We start from the raw sequence: 7355 nt of genomic DNA on the forward strand, positions 1-7355 counted from the left end.
TTTAGTCTCTGAAGGTAGAGATTTATAGGCAATCTTGCTTTCCTTTTCCCAGAAATATTTTGCTGGTCATTATCCATCATCCTAGCTTGTTGTGACATCATTACAAATCTGCCTATGGTGTACAGGAGTGCTTAGTTATTTATATTATTTATGATTCATGTGAGTAAATAAATTGTAAAAACTTAACAAACATCTTTCAAAATCTTTTGGATACTAGAATAAGGAGTTCTTAAATTATTTTGCAACTTATATTCAGATGGAAACATGGATAATTTAAAAAACAAATATTAACATTTCAAAATACAAGAATATAGACATATTATCTGACACTCTAGTTTGTTCATAGAACAATGATTTCATTTTTCCCCTCAATCCCAGTTTAGTTATGGTGATTTTGCTCCCATGATGAGAGATCAGTCCCGTTTTGTTTCTCTCTATCAGCTGGTACCAAATGAAATTCATCAATACAAGGGAATTGTCCAATTACTTCTGCATTTCAGATGGAAATGGATATGCCTAATGACCTTCAATGATGATGGTGGAGAGCTTTTTTTGAAGAACATGCTTCCAATACTTTTTGAAAATGGCATCTGTCCTGCTTTCATTGCAAGGATTTCTGTATTAGTTTTTTTCGAGGACTATGGAGGTGCACAGATAAAATGGCACACAATATTATTAGATATTATAAAGAGTGAGGCCAATGTTATTTTTGTCCATGGAGAAACTAGGACCATGTTATCTTTGATGATTGTGCTAAATTCAAGACACACCAATGATGAGAAATTATTTGGTAAAGTATGGATTATGGCAGTGCAATTGGATTTTGCAGCACTGGTCTTACATAAGGATTTGAATCTAGAAATCTTCCATGGTGCTTTAGCCCTTACACCTCACACCCATGAGATACCAAAGTTCCAGCTTTTTCTTCAGAGACTAAATCCCTATCTGGCTAAGAGAGATGGCTTCATTCAGACATTTTGGGAACAGGCATTTGGTTGTACCTATCTAAACACTGATTTTCAAGAGAATATTGACAACAGCTGTACTGGGGAAGAGAGGCTAGAACACTTACCTGGGCCTTTCTTCGAAATGAGCATGACTGGGCACAGTTACAGTATTTACAATGCAGTCTATGCCTTGGCAAATTCTATATGTATTATTGATTCAAGTATTTCAGCATCCAAAAGAAGGTTTGCCAGAAGGGGAATAGAAAATGGGATTCTGCAGCCATGGCAGGTAATAGCTCTTAATATCTATGGCAAGTTCTAAATTAAGACGTCATTATAGGTTATTGCTCAAATGAGTTTGTAAAGATTGCATATTTGCAAAAAATATATATTATCCTCTCTTAATATTCTGAATAACATATTGATATGCAGTTCCTCCACGATAATCTTCAATATCATTCAGTATTATTTTTATCTAGAACTTTTGTGAAAATAACTTTATTTTACAAATGATGAAAAATTACTGTAGATAATTTTGAGCAGAGGAATGAAGGATATTTGGCCTGATATTTTACATAAACACACACTTGATCTTAGGTAAATGGCCAAGAAACATTTCACCAGATTTATTTACAGAAGAATTTACATTCTTCAAGAGCAGTGTTATGTTTACACACCTGCTTAAAAAGATTTGTGGTGACAACATGCACTGTCCATATACTTATGGACAAAATGTATATGTACCCATGAACAATGTACCCATGGAAAATATATCCAGGGACAATGTGCATATGTCCATGGATGATACCCATTGAAATATACTGTGACCATGGACAATCCAATAGACAATATATTAAGTAAATTAGTGGGATATTTAGTATTCTACTTTGAAGATCTAACTTGAATAATTAATATGCAGAAGATACAAACAGATATACCAAACTTTCCAAACTCCCCTTTTCTAAGCAATGTACATATTATTTCCAAGAGCATGCAATAAATATGTCTATTTAGTCATTAGGACTTGCACTCAGCTCAAGAGAATCTATATCATATCTTTAAACAACTAGTTAATCTTGTAATCTAATAATATTGGATTAATATATCTTGGTTTATACATTATGGAGCAGAAAGGATTGAAACACTTAAGTAAGCATGCCTAGAATTATTCTGTAAATAACTGAGCCATAAGTAAAATAAATCAGCTCTTTAAATTAGAATTATTGTTCTAAACTAGTTATGAATTTTATTCTCCTAGCTCCATCATATACTGAAGAACTTCTCATTTAACAACACAGCTGGAGAAATAATTCACTTGAATGAGCATGGAGAATTTACTGTTGGGTTTGATATTACAAATGTTATAACTTTTCCTAATAAATCCTTTGTTAGAATGAAAGTTGGAAAAATGAATCCCTGGACAGGACAAGGTACAGAATTCAGTGTCAATGAGGATTCTATCATCTGGCCTAGAAACTTTAATCAGGTGGGAATTTCTTACTATTTCTAGGATCAAACATTCATTATTTAAAAAAATTTAAACGTGACCTTAGTATACAATTCTTTGCTAACTAATCCTACCCAATGAATGGAACATCATAGGAATGAAATAAGATATATAGCGGCCATATAAATAGTGGAGCCATTGGCAATTTAAATTGATTGCCCTAAAAATTCACTGAATGTATTGTAAATTACTATATATAGCTGTGGCTATTTTGGTTATATAAACTCATGGAAAACATATCAGAAAACATAATGCCTCCAAATGAGGCATTCTATTCTTCTCAAATCCGAAGAAACAACACTCAGAAAAGTGATGCTTTTATCTAATGAGTTATATAATAAGTTTGAAATCAAAGATTCTAAAAAGGATTTATTTCTTGGTGATATCATCTCCATTCTGTTCAAACAGGTAATACCTGTTTCTCTCTGCAATTGCATCTGCCCTCCTGGTTGTCACAAGAAAAAGAAGGAAGGGAAGCCATTTTGCTGCTATGATTGTGTTCGGTGTCCAAAAGGAAAGGTTTCTCCTAAAGCAGGTATAATATTTCTAGTCCATGATATTGTTAAGTCCATGATATTGTTAAGAGTAGATCAGTTCTAATTAAAAATAAATGAGATAAAAGTGGCAGTTTCCTACACTCTTAATTTTTTTTTCAGCTGATATATCTAAAAATAATACCTAGTAAATTTTGGGGGGCTATCATATTGCAATGCTCTGACAATGATTGATCTTGCTCTGGAATTTTTCTTTGTTTTGTTTGGATATCTTAGAATTCTTAACTTAAGCCTTCATTTCTCAGTTGATGGTATCACCAGATATCTAAGTGCTTTTCAAATAATCCTATTCCTCCAAATTCTGTGGACAGAATACTCCTATGAACAACATTTATGGGGAAAATATTATTCAATTTGTTATGGCATCAGCCTATAGGGTTGGATTCTGTTGGATTCAATTTGGATTCTAATTCCATAATGGATATCAGGAACATACCTTTACATAAATTCTGTACCCGAAAACAGAACATATAAACCCTTATTCACATATGAATAGAATAGAATAGAATAGAATTCTTTATTGGTCAAGTGTGATTGGACACACAAGGAATTTGTCTTTGATGCATATGCTCTCAGTGTGCATAAAAGTAAATATGCATTTGTCAAAAATCATGAGGTTCAACACTTAATTATTGTCATAGGGTTCAAATAAGCAATCAGGAAACAATCAACAGTCATACAGTCATAAGTGGGAGGAGATGGGGGATAAGAATCATGAGTAAACCTAGTAGTTATAGTAATGCAGCCTTCGTAAGTAGTTTGACAGTGTTGAGGGAATTGTTTTTTTAGCAGAGTGATGATGTTCGGGGGAAAAACTGTTTTTGTGTCTAGTTATCTTGGTGTGCATTGCTCTATGGCTACATTTAGAGGGTAAGAGTTGAAACCATTTGTGTCCAGGATGCGAGGGGTCCATAAATATTTTCACAGCCCTCTTTTTGACTCGTGCAATATACAGGTCCTCAATGGAAGGCAGATTGGCAGTAATTGTTTTTTCTGCAGTTCTGATTATCCTCTGAAGTCTGTGTCTGTCTTGCTGAGTTGCGGAACCAAACCAGACAGTTATAGAGGTGCAGATGACAAACTTAATGATTCGTCTGTATGACTATATCAGCAGCTTCTTGGGCAATTTGATTTGATACCAAAACTGATGCAAAGATGAACATCCAACAACTGAAAGAAGTTGTGTTTGACAGGGCAGCAAAGAGAGTACATGCCTATAAAGTTGCTAAGAGTTAGACATGACTGAATGGTTAAAACTATATCATTTACAGTTTAAATTGTCTTTCTTTTAGACATGGATGCCTGCAACACTTGTCAAGAAAATCGTTATCCTAACAAGGAACAAAATCAATGCCTTCCTAAGATGTTTTCATTCTTGTCTTATGAGGAACCCTTGGGAATGGGGTTAGCCATTTCTGCATATTTCTTTTTTTTCATCACAGTTTGGATATTATGGATTTTTATAAAATATCGCAACACTCCTATTGTCAAAGCCAACAACAGGAGCCTCACTTACATTCTCCTTGTTTTCCTTCTCCTCTGCTTCCTGTCTTCATCGCTCTTTATTGGCCAACCTCATAAATTGACTTGTCTCTTCCGCCAAATGGCTTTTGGAATCATCTTTTCAGTGGCTGTTTCATGCGTGTTATCAAAAAACGTTACTGTGATTGTGGCTTTCCTTGCTACCCAACCAGGATCTGGAATGAGAAAGTGGATGGGGAAAAAAGTAGCCAATGCTATAATTCTTTTCTGTTCTTCTATTCAAGCAGGTATATGTCTGATCTGGTTGGCTACTGCTCCCCCTTTTCCTGATGTTGATATGCACTCAATGGCTGAAGAAATTGTCTTAGAGTGTAATGAAGGGTCAGCTGCCATGTTCTACTGTGTCCTGGGTTACATGGGCTTTCTGGCTTTTGTGAGCTTCCTTGTGGCTTTCTTTGCAAGGAAGCTACCTGACAGTTTCAACGAAGCCAAGTTCATCATCTTCAGCATGTTAGCCTTTTGCAGTGTTTGGATATCCTTTGTTCCCACCTACTTGAGCACGAAAGGAAAATACATGGTGGTGGTGGAAATCTTCTCTATGTTGGCTTCCACTGCTGGACTGCTGTGTTGCATCTTTTTTCCCAAATGCTACATTATTTTGCTGAGGCCAGAACTAAACAAAAGAGATGAAATAATAAAACGAAAAAGATAAAATAAGCTACTTATGGACTTTCCTTAATTAAAGGTATTTGTTGCAGATTATATACATCACAACACACTGCACCATTCCCTGAGAAGAGGTCTTGGAACATTGTGGTTATGTCAAATTAATCTATTTTACCCTTCTGCCTTTTATCCTCTGCCTGGGCATTTTATCAAGTCAGCAAACACTTTCAGTTGCAATATTTCATTGAATTATTGATTGATCTAATTGACATATTATCTACAGTATGTTAGATGAAGTTTTATTAATATAAATTTGATAAATAAATAATATATAGCCAGCCATCTCACCAAAAATAACTGGGTAACATACAACATAACACCAAAGTAAAAACAACAATATAAAATGTAAAAATATATATTGAGAAATATAAATATTTATGAAAATTTATGTTAATGTAAAATCCTATGGTACACTTAAAGTAAAAAAAAATAATAAAGTCTAGAATAAAAGCAAAATGAAGTCAGTTACTTTCTCAGGCAAGGGAGGAAATGGGCAGAAGATACGGCGGGGCTGATTTGGTTGGGGGAGGTGGGTACAGGACTCTTTTCCCCAGCTTGCCCCAGGATTCCAGCTGCCCATGCAAGGGACTGGAGGGGAGGGGCTGGCTGATTGGGGCGGGGGAGCTGTTTGCCAACAGAGGAGGAGAAGGAGAAGAGGGTGGTGCTGCCTAAAGCTGAGCAGGGAGGAAGTTAATCACCTCTCCACACCAAAAGCCACTTAGAGCTACTGGACAGCCGGCAAAGATTTGGCATGGGCAGCAGGAGGAGAGAAGCTGGGTTTTTCAGGTGCTTGCTTTGTCTTCTTCCCCACCCCCAACCCCACCCACAAGGTTATTCCTATCTACCTATTTCTCTATCTCTCTATCTCTCTATCTAGCTACCTACCTACCTACCTTCCTACCTATCTATCTATCCACCTACCTATTTACCTATCTATCCATCTATCCACCTATCTACCCACCTACCTACCTACCTAATCTATCTACCTACCTACCTACTTATCTATCCATCTATCCATCATCTACCTACCTACCTATCTATCCATCTATCCACCTACCTACCTATCTATCTATCCATCTACCTACCTATCCATCTATCCATCTATCCATCATCTACCTATCTACCTACCTACCTTCCTACATCTATCTATATACCTACCTACCTATCTATCCATCATCTAACTAACTATCTACCTATCTATTTATCTACCTACCTACCTACCTATCTACCTACCTACCTATCCATCCATCCATCTATCCAACATCTACCTATCTATCTATCTGTCTATCTATCTACCTACCTACCTACCTATCTATCTATCCATCATCTACCTACCTACCTACCTACCCATCTATCCATCATCTACCTATCTACCTATCTACCTAACTATCCATCCATACATCCATTTATCCTTCTATCTAGAGGCTTGCCTGAGAAGAGAATGGAAACAGTTTGATCCTGGGTAGGCTTCTGTCTAGGATTCAGTATTCAGTATGAAACCTTAAAAAGATCTCTGATAAATGAAATGCAATACATAAGAAAACACAGTTGGCAATACATTCACAGGGTAAAGAGGGGTGCAAATTAGAATTCTATTAAGGCATTGCCTTAATTGAAATCAATAGAAGATAAAATCCAGGGATAACCAGAATAAATTAAGAGCTGTATAACTAAAGTGAAGGAAGATACTAAAGTCTGTAAAACTAGTTTCATTTTCAACCCTATGTCTGGAAGTCAAGTCTTAAGGATAGACAGCATGAGCAGTTCTTAACCAGTTTATATTTATTTAAAAGATATTGTTTTTAAAAAATGAATGAAACATTTTTTCTAAGAATGATATGATTTTATTTTATCATTTATTACCTTAGTGTTTAGGACATACTTGTTTGAAAATTATGTTATACTAACTTTACTCTTTTTAAAAAGCACAAGCCCTTTGCAGACTTGATCTCATAAATGGCAACACTTGCAGATTTGCTACTAAATACCACTATGCAGGTAGGTTTCTTTTTAGGCTGAAGTGAACTGCAACAGACTTGAACCTTCTTGCATTGTTTATGAGACTTTCCTGCTCTTTGTCTCATTTGTTACAATGAAAACATGACTTTTCAGAAGTTTTAAAATTTCTATCCAGATGGA

General features: G+C 35.5%; 1 pseudogene; it reads left to right on the top strand.

The window, feature by feature from the left end:
- Window positions 1-519: 519 nt before the first annotated feature.
- On the top strand, window positions 520-5229 carry LOC139155310 (vomeronasal type-2 receptor 26-like; annotated as a pseudogene).
- The last annotated feature ends 2126 nt before the right edge of the window (window positions 5230-7355 follow it).

The sequence above is a fragment of the Erythrolamprus reginae genome, unplaced genomic scaffold (assembly GCF_031021105.1).
Source record: "Erythrolamprus reginae isolate rEryReg1 unplaced genomic scaffold, rEryReg1.hap1 H_1, whole genome shotgun sequence".
NCBI lineage: Eukaryota > Metazoa > Chordata > Lepidosauria > Squamata > Dipsadidae > Erythrolamprus > Erythrolamprus reginae.